Below are 10,117 nucleotides of genomic sequence, written 5' to 3' on the forward strand. Positions count from 1 at the left end.
AATTATATATCATTGATATATATACACTGTAATTAAATTTATTTTTACTAGTACTATTATTTATTATTATTTAGTTTATCTTTTTCAAATCATCTCAATATTTTTGTTTATTTTATAATTAATTCTGTACTGTTTTCTATTTGAATCTACTCATATTAAATGGATAACTATTAAGGGTCTCATTTAATTAATATTTACTCAATACCAAACATTGTGAAATTTAATTAATAATATTGCTTGTAATCTGTTGCCTCATTTTTATTGAGTAGATATGGTGTATCTTTTCTTACAGTGTGCACAGAGGAGCCTTCTTCATGAGGAAACCAAAACCAAAACCAACGTTGAACCCAGACACACCGACCAGATGCACCGATGTGTTTACTGTTGCTTTACCTGGTCCGTGCTTATAAAAAATCCACCTTGTCTGATTCTTATAACACGATAGATAGCATCTCTCTCATTGTGTCTCTGTAAAACGCTTAAATGGTGTCGCCAAATATATTTAATAGTTAATGTACCTGAGAGGCTGCCCAAGTAAAGCCCATTTGTGGGAAACACTGATATTATTATCAATCTGACCCAAAAATGGGTTTGCCAGAATTGCCAGATGGCCAATCCGCCTTGCTGTTGATGGACAGGATGAGAAATTGCTAATTGTAAAGGGTGGTGTGAACACATAATTTGGTTAATTATTTGTCATTGTTTGCAGTAATACCATCCAAACAATGAAACCGCATATAAATAACTTATCTACAAACATTTCTGAATTAATTTATCAGTATTTTAATGATTGGTCAGTAAATATATTTCTCAAATCTTGTTTACAAAGCCTATGGAGTTTTGGATGTGGTGAGACCTGGAACCAACCAAGGAGGCTAACACACTAGATATACAGTATATTTGTAGGTCACCCAGTTGACACTGCTAGTTGGCTCTGAGAGGGATTCCTTCTTTGCGAATCTTGGGTAGTCTGTAACAGAGAGAACACGTTCCAAAAAGGAGCACTGAGAAAATCAGTGGATGAAAGAATAAAAACTTACTTCAACAGAATAAGTAATACTCAAAATATCTGCAGTCCTCACCAAGTCTATTTCCTGTATATGAGGAAATTTAGTGTCTAATTTCAGCAATAGTTGATAATTTTGTCTTACTTGGAGGGAAATTGTCAATGGCTGATCTGTTTTGTATTGTTCTGAAGTGAAGGCAATTCATTGAGTTCATTTCCGGTACTTTCAACAAAGCACTCTGTCAGAGAGAGAAAAGGGGTGCCCAATATCTCCATCAATTACAGTTGTTGCTCTGATGCCCAGTATTGAGCTTTTTACAATATGAAAATTGTGTGACTGTTTGTCCTGAGAGTGCTGCAGCTGTGTCCAATGACAATCTGTATTTAAAAGATCACCTTCCTCTGCTGCATGGTAGAGAATGGCATGCATGAGGGCTTTATAGTTCAGATGGATTTCATTCAGTAATGTATAAATTACTTTTGAAATAGCCAGGGATTAGCAGAAATGCATTTGACTGGACTTTCATATGTTCTGGAGTTCTGGTTTATGAGATGCATAACAATTTGTGGACACAGCTGTCATCCACTTTTGGTCTGTGGTAGAATATATTGCTGTTGATTTTAAAGAAATACAAAGTGGGCTTTTCCAACCCTCTTTCACTTTTTGTTGCATTCTAAAGAAGCCACTCATTATAGTCAATATTACTACCTATTTTGCAATTGCAGCCTTTTCACACAAGCGCCACATTTTTGGAAATGTGCATTGTACTTTCTTGCCTAGTTAGATGACAATATTGATAGATTTCTCCATTCTTTGCATATGGAGGTGGAGTCAAGGCCTGGTCACTCCAGAAAGTGGCAATATGTAGTTCTGACTTCTCAAAGGGCTAATTGAACTACTGTAGCTGGCAATGTAACAGCTATAATGCGTTCCAGTCAGGAACATGCTAGAATAGCTAGAAAAATCCAGTGTTGCCAACTTTCTATTTAGCAACTTTTAAAACCCTTTTATTACCAATTTTTTTTACCAGAGCTTAGCAACAAATTGTAATAGTCACAAATAGGGACTTTTTGGACAGACCTAAACTGAACGTTGTCAATATTCCTCACTGAATATGCTCTATTGTCTGGCTGTGCTCTCTGGGCCGACCAATCCAATCCGTCTGTAAGTTTTTTTTCTCAATGATTTAAATTGACTTTTTAAGTTTTATTTTTTATCTCAAAATATAGAGTTTACAATGTGAGTTTATTCCAATAGCTAAATCTTCACTAATGATGATGTTCCAGGGCACTTATCATATCGTGCAGGTCTGGAGAACCTAGAGGGCGGCCTTCTGCCTTAACCGGTTAATAAAATGTTTATGAAATTAGAGGTAGAATCAGATACACACTGATGTGACGATAGCAGCTTGAATAATAATAATTGGTAAAGATAAACTATGCGAGAGTCAGTTAAATATAATCATTGTTTGTTTAATCCATACAAGCACTGAAAAGAAAATAAGTTGTGGTTTTGAAGGCACTGCATGCTGAAGCTAGTTCTTGATGACTAGTGCAGTGACTTGCTCTCCGCTCATAACCCCCTGTAATGACTAAAATAATAAAATCATTTCTGTATGTGTACAAATTAAATTAAAAGTAGATATAACATGTTTGTCAGCTTTATAGGAGTTGGTAGGTGCATTTTTGAGATTTGGACTGAGGGCTGTTTTTTTTATTCTGAGATAGAGTAACCACATGAAGGCTGGGCAAGCTTCTGACCTAACTCTCAGCAAGAAGGCATATAAGTGTATTTCCCAAAATTTCAAGCTATTCCTTTAAACTTGACCGCTAAAAAGCAGCTCAGGCTGAAACTAAGCAGCGCAGTTAGTTTCCAATCTGCGTTTCTATAAGGGAGCTTACAGCTGAGTCTGTGAGCTCTGATTCTTGACACAGCCCCACTGCATGGTTGCACAAGTCCATCCCTGAACCACTACGTCAGCTGCACAGCTTTTATTTTATTTATTTATTTCACCCAGAGAGGAGTTTTAATCTTTCGTTTGACCGAGTAATTCAGGTCGCTTTGTCCTTCACAGTCTGTCCCGAGGATGAGACCATGTGCGCAGCAGTCAGGTCACACAGATTCAGTTTCCCCGACTATTTTAGCAGTGCATTGCTCCCATTGGGTTTGGGTTGTACTTGGACAGAGCGACTATGGAAATCCTCACATCCATCTAATAACACACGTGCACACACCCTCCTCTCATTCTTTTGTGTTACAAATGAAAGAATCATGAATGGAGGGCAAGTGCTGTGGCGTGTTGTCTATGCGTGCCAGGAGAGAGCTGCATATGTGTGAGTAAAGTATGTGAGCCTGTTTTGCCAGACTCCATGGTCACTAATCCCTGTCTTTTGCCAATATTTCCACTCTATCTGGTTTCATCAGGCACGGATTACACAGGATTAGACAAACTACCAGAAGCTGACATGCATTCATTCATTAAAAACCCAAATGTAGTTGCTCACATGCCAATTTAGCCAAAATGCACTAATTAGAGCAAGAACATATGATTTAAATGTTAATATGCCTTTAATACATTTATTTACATTTATATCAGTGATACATGACTGTTTTGCCAAGATTGTTGTCTAGTGTTGCCAAGTTCTGTTATTATGTAATATGGTGGTGATGGCAGCATGGGGCCCAGATGTCATCAGGGTGGTTGTAGTTTAGCAACCTTAGCCAGCCCTTTACCTCGGAGCTGTAGGCAATCAGCCTGCACAGCATGATCCTCTGGCTGCTTGCTTGTCTGTGCAGATAGAGGAAACTGAGGCTGGCTAGCAAACAAATCATTCAAAAAGATTACAGCCAACTCTGTAGTTCACCGTTTATCCTAGTGTCCTGACAGACTCCACAATATATATATAAATATACCTTGTAAAATGTTCTGAATAGCTATACATGGGTTGAGAAGATAACAAAAATACTTTACAATAATGTAAAGTTGCATCCTGATATCACAGGAAATTATTACGAAACTAAATATTTTGAGGCCTTGCCTGAAATATATGGCCTATATACTGTACAAGGAGACTCAACCAGTTTTGATGCAACCTGGACTCATCAAGGTTGTTTTCTTTTTACTCAGAAAGCCAGGCTCTCATTGTGCTAGTAAGCATCTGCTTGGGACAGATGTCATTTCAAGTAAGCTGCACAATACATCATTGACAGCTGAGCATGCGCGTGCCAGTGCAAACAGGAAGCAGACTGTCTATTCCGTAGTTACAGAAGATTGAGGGAACAGATGAACAAAGGCTACGTTCAGACTGCAGGCCAAAGTGAAATCCGATTTTTGATCGGAATCTGATAAGATCTGATCTTTTTAGGAAGTGTGAACAGGCCAAGTCACATGGAATCTGATCTTTTCCAGTCCGGATTTGGGCCACTTTCATATGTGGTCAGATCGGATATTTTTCCAAATGGATCCAAACGTGAGTGTCTGCGTCATAGTTTTCAAAGTTGTCCGTTTCCACCCATCTGCTCTAATATGTTTCTGGAGTTTTAAAACGAAAATGGGGTCAGCAGCATTTTAGATTCACAGTTCTAGTCTGGATGTGTAGTAGTGTGGTTGAATCCATAACAAGCAAAGTTCAATAAATGGGAAGTCAGTTAAACAGCAAACGTGTCCAGATCACTAGGCAAAGGCGGATACACGGAAAAATGGGCAGGTAATCACACATGTTGAGGAACACAGGGACAGGAAACAGAGGATCTGAATCTGAGTAAACTGAGACAAGAAATACTAAACTTAGCAAAAACTAGAAACAAGAAAACACAGCTTATTAGAGATGTAACAGTACAGAAGCTAAGCAATGTATTGCTGTGGACAGGGTCAGCAGCAAGAAATATTTTAGCCACCTAAAAGAAGACGTGTACGCTATGTGTTTCATATTTTCAGCACTTTACCTTGCTGTCAAACATCCTTTTCCTTTGGAACTACATTTTCTGAACCATAGACCTTTCAACTTTTCATGCTTACAGAAATAGCATATATACATATGCAGGGGTACATTTATACGCACTCACTCGTCAGACATACTCTGTTCTTCCATTTCTCCTCTGTTGAACAAAAGTTACTGTTCTATTATCTTTTAGACACATCAAAGCAGCTTGGGGGGAATTCACTGAGGCCAGACCAATTTCTTCTTTAGGCTATGACTTAAATGCTTTCCGTCTGCTCATTCACATGTGTGATAAAGTACTACCATATCTAATTCCTCTCTCTATTAGATAAATTGCAGGCCGAAAGAATGCTATTTAATTACACTAATTACTGCACTGTAGATTGATTCAATCAGTGTGATTTTTCTCTGTAGTTTGGCTTGCATAAAAGCATACAATAAAGACTTTTTAATGTCAGCTGTTGATAAGAATCCTATTTAAAGTGGCTACTGTCTGAATTGACTTCCTGATGGTGGAAGTAATAAAATATTTGGATTTTTAATGGTGACAATGGCAATCAAGTGTAGTGCAGAATCTCATCTTTGACCACAAAGCCAAACAAGTGTTCACTCTGTGAGTTGCCCTATAAGTGTCAGGTTCTGTCTCTAGCATGGATCTCTAGCCTTTTCTTTCCTGTTTAAAGAATAAGGCTTGTATTTAGTATGAAAAAAGACAAAAAACCAACCATGTGTTGGTTCTTCCCCATTGGTTCCTCTTGGAGTTGGAGGTGCTGTGTCATAGTTTTGGGGTTGTTGTAGTGTTTGTTTTTTCTTGTGGTTTTCTTAGTACGCTTTCCTTTTGTATTTCATGACCTTTGTGTTTGTGAGCTTAACTACCTGTTTAATTTGTAGTTTTGTCTGCCTCATGTGTCATTGTCTCATTTTATTTCCTGTGTTGTTTTCCCTTATTGTCTTGTGACTAAATACAATAACACAATTAGAATGTATCCAGTATCCATTACCTTGAGTCAAAGGCCAAGAAGCTTCTGATATGTGCAGTTGTCATGATGATGAGAAAGAGGATGCAGACGCACTGTTTCGTATAACAGCAGCACATTCAGAAATGCGCCACTTCTCATCTGCTGCTTTATTGGGGCTAAAGAAGCCTATCTTTTCAAACGTGGGATCGAGGAGTTTCGCCTATGGAAGCATAGAGGGGACTAAATTAAAATTATCATGCAAACTTGAAAATGAAAATGTAATCCCACAATAACATTCAGTGATTCTTGAGATCAGGGACAAAACAGGTTTTGATTTAAAAAAAAAAAAATCTTGATTGTTTTTCAAAAAACTATGTATACATCTTTGTTAAATGAGGCTTTGGCTATATAACCATGTTTTGGGACAACATTAATTTTTGTCATAAATGACATGTTTGCGGGATCAGAACTAGATTTTTCTCAACACCATCAGAAACATAGAAAATATCTGTGATAAGGTCATTAAAAATAATTTTAAATTTTTTTATGACCTTATCACAGATATTTTTACTCTTAGCTGTTTCTTGGTTCTCTTAATTGTATACAAATGTTTTTAAATGAATCATATCTCCATTTAAAAGTTAGATTTGTCAATGTTTAATAATTATGGTTTAGGTTCTATGTATTAACCAATATAACATTTAATCTCCAATATGAACAGAGATACTTAGAAGTGTTCATATTACACATTACCTTTTAAAATGCAACAATGTTATAGACAGATATTCTTGATGTAACAAAAAATATCGTCCTTTTTTATTAAACAACATAAAGTCCATCTGACGGAGTTGACAAGACATTGACGGTGTTGACACAAAACTGATGGTGGTGACAAACAGAAAAATATTTAATTCAAAATTATTATTGAACTCCCACAAGAAAACCAATCTTTTTTTGGATTAACATCTCATGGTATCAGTTCAGGGAGTACAAGGACTTTACAGGCAATAGTCCATGAACATTGTAAGTCCACAGCCTCTTCAAATATATTACATTTATATTTATTTATTTAGCTGACGCTTTTATCCAAAGTGACTTACAATTGCCACATATGTCAGAGGTCGCACTCCTCTGGAGCAGCTAGGGGTTAAGTGTCTTGCTCAGGGACACAGTAACACCTGTTTGGAAGACTCAATAACTGATACCAGAAGAGAAGTCCTGACTGGATATAAAAGTTGGATCCACCAAAGGCTAAGTCTTTGCAAGTAAGATGCATTGGAGTGCCCCACCTTGGTGGCAAAATTTCAGCAAAAGGTACTGGGTGGTATGTATGGAGACACAGCGCCTCCACATTTGCATAATGAGGCAGAAATGCATAGAGAAATGTAAAAAGAGGAGGCAGAAATATATAACCATTGTGGAAATAAATAGCGTAGAAATACAAAGGAAGAAAAAAAAATACAAAAATATTAAAACACACAAATAAATTTTATTTAATTTTAAAAAGAAGTAATTAATAAATAAAGTTGAAGATTATAACGGACAATAAATAAATAAGTGAATTATTACAAAGGTGACTAAATAAAGAAGCTAATTAAAAGAGATATATACATTTATGTCTCCTTGTATAATTGAATTACTGCCTACATTTATTTATTTCTTTATATTTTGTGCATTTAATCAGATGCTTCTTTATTTATTATTTGTTTATTTCTCTATTTATTTCTGAATTTTTCAGGATCAGTCCTCCATAGCTATGGGGGTGCATCAGTGCCTACGGCATGGGTGAGCTGTATGTGTGTGAAGGTACTACTGACACAGAGGCATGAATTGGGATTTTAGAGAGACATCTGTTGCATCAAGTCGAAGTTTCATAAATTTTTTTCACCTTATTTTTTGATACTCCCTGTTCCTTCTCTTGCGTTCCTCCACTAACAGCTTCTCACTAGCCATCATGGCCTGAAATGCATTTCATTATGCAGTCAGTATACTTTTCTGATGGATAAGTATAAGCAAATGATGGATAAGTATACACCTTATTACGTTTTGAGTACTTGAGAGGCTATGAAAGAGATTCTATTCAAAACATAAAGCTATTTTGTGGCAACTGCTTGAAATTCAACACATCAAACTGAATAACAGTAAAATCAAATGTTTAGGAAGTAATATCACTTAAGTAAATATATACTAAAATGAGGAATAATGCACTTCAGTGGCATTCGTCTTAGACACTGTCAGAGACAAATCCTGATGGTATTGACATCTGACGAAGTTGAGAAAATACCATATTTCCCCTCAAAACACATAAATCGGAACTACTAACTGAACTACTAACAAATAGTAAGGATAATGGTTAATTTTGCATTACTTTTAATTCTTTTTAAGCTATTGTAATGTAATGACACTTGCTTCCGGACAAGGATTTTTACAGGCACTGGTCACATATTATATAATTTATAATTTAAAAAAATATAAAACATCATAAAATAAATAATTGGGTTTGCTAAAACTGTCTTGTTAGTTTTCTGGTTTTATCTGGTGGACATGTTTTGTCCCAGATCTCAAGAATCACTTTTCTTTTTTATTTAGGTAAAAATTTAAATGAAAATGCAATCATTTCTTTATTCAAATGCAATGAGTGAAACAGCGCCCCGAGTCTATTGCATTTACATGTCCATGTGCTTATGGTCTTTTTAGGTCAATATAAAGATTAAAAATTAAAATTTTCTAACTATGTGACAATAAAAATGAGAACAACATTTGAAATTACATTTTCAAAGACTTAGTCTGCTCTATAGTGGACTTTATTCAAATGCAATGAGTGAAACAGCGCCCCCAGTTTATTGTATCGGATATTAAAATGCATTGATTTTGTAATTATTTGTGCTAGGACACACTTTGGCAAACATTCAGCACCTTGGCTAGGCATTTGCCATAAACAGCATCCCCACATTTCAGGCTTTTACAGAATGTTTTTTTCTATTCTATGCATTAGGCTTTGCCTTCACCATGCAGGTCATTTGCCTGCACCCCACATCTTTAAAGGGGATGTCCACACGCGGTGACGTAGATTTTTTACCAACAGAAAAATGTACACTGTTCACTTTTGCAAAAAAATACAAAGCGGTGGAAAACTATATAACCTCAGCAGGTCAAAAAGCTCACGAGGGAGATGCTCGCTCTCTTGGAAGGACCAAAAAACACACATGTATCACAGTGAAAGACTTAGCTACTTTTTCTAGCCTTTTCGACCACTCAAAGTGCTTTACACTACATCATATTCACCCACCTAACTCATTCACACACTTTACATTGATTCATTTAGCTGACGCTTTTATCCAAAGCAACTTACAATTGCTATACATGTCAGAGGTCGCATCACCTCTGGAGCAACTAGGGGTTAAGTGTCTTGCTCAGGGACACAATGGTGGATGGGTCACAGTGGGGAGTTGCACCCAGGTCTCTTACACCTAAGTCCTGGGTCTTATCCAGTGCGTCACCACTACACTCTGGTCCCAGCACTGTTCCAAAGACTTGTATTCCTGTCATCATCACGCATAGACCAGTAAACCGAAATGTGCACATCCCACACAGAAATCATAGTAATCTTATAAGGATTAGGACAACTGCACCAACTCCAGCACCCAGAACAAACTCATTTAAAATGGCTCTCTTCAATGTGAGATCACTTTCAAGTAAGACTTTTATCTTGAATGATTTTATCTTGTCTGCAAATCTAGATTTTATGTTTTTAACTGAATCATGGTTGCAAATGAATGACTATAGCCAGCTAGCTGAACTGTGTCCGCCTCAATATGATTGTTTTTAGTCAACCGAGGGCCAGTGGTCGTGGTGGTGGGCTAGTGAGCGTGTATAGGAAAAATTTTAAATGTCATCAAGTACGCTGTGATGAATTTAACTCCTTTGAAGTTCTCACTCTTAAAGTTGGAGGGCTGCAACCTATCATTATTTGTTATAATTTATTGCTCCCAAAAACCCCTGGAGGATTTTTATCAGAGCTTCCTGAATTTTTATCTACTCTGGTTTTAAATTATGACAGAATTGTTCTTTGTGGCGATTTTAATATTCATGTTGATGACCCCAACAATGTTAATGCAACTGACTTTTTAAATATGGCCACTTCTTTTAACTTCAAACAACATGTCAAAGGGCAAACCCATAACCGTGGTCATACACTGGACTTGGTTTT

At 36.6% G+C, this 10,117-nt stretch overlaps 1 protein-coding gene across 1 annotated transcript in view; it reads left to right on the plus strand.

The window, feature by feature from the left end:
• The window catches only part of tbl1xr1a (tbl1x receptor 1a), a 402,448-nt gene that overhangs the window by 120,182 nt on the left and 272,149 nt on the right, over nucleotides 1–10,117 (plus strand). The window lies entirely within an intron of this gene.

The sequence above is a fragment of the Micropterus dolomieu genome, linkage group LG05, assembly GCF_021292245.1.
Source record: "Micropterus dolomieu isolate WLL.071019.BEF.003 ecotype Adirondacks linkage group LG05, ASM2129224v1, whole genome shotgun sequence".
Lineage (NCBI taxonomy): Eukaryota > Metazoa > Chordata > Actinopteri > Centrarchiformes > Centrarchidae > Micropterus > Micropterus dolomieu.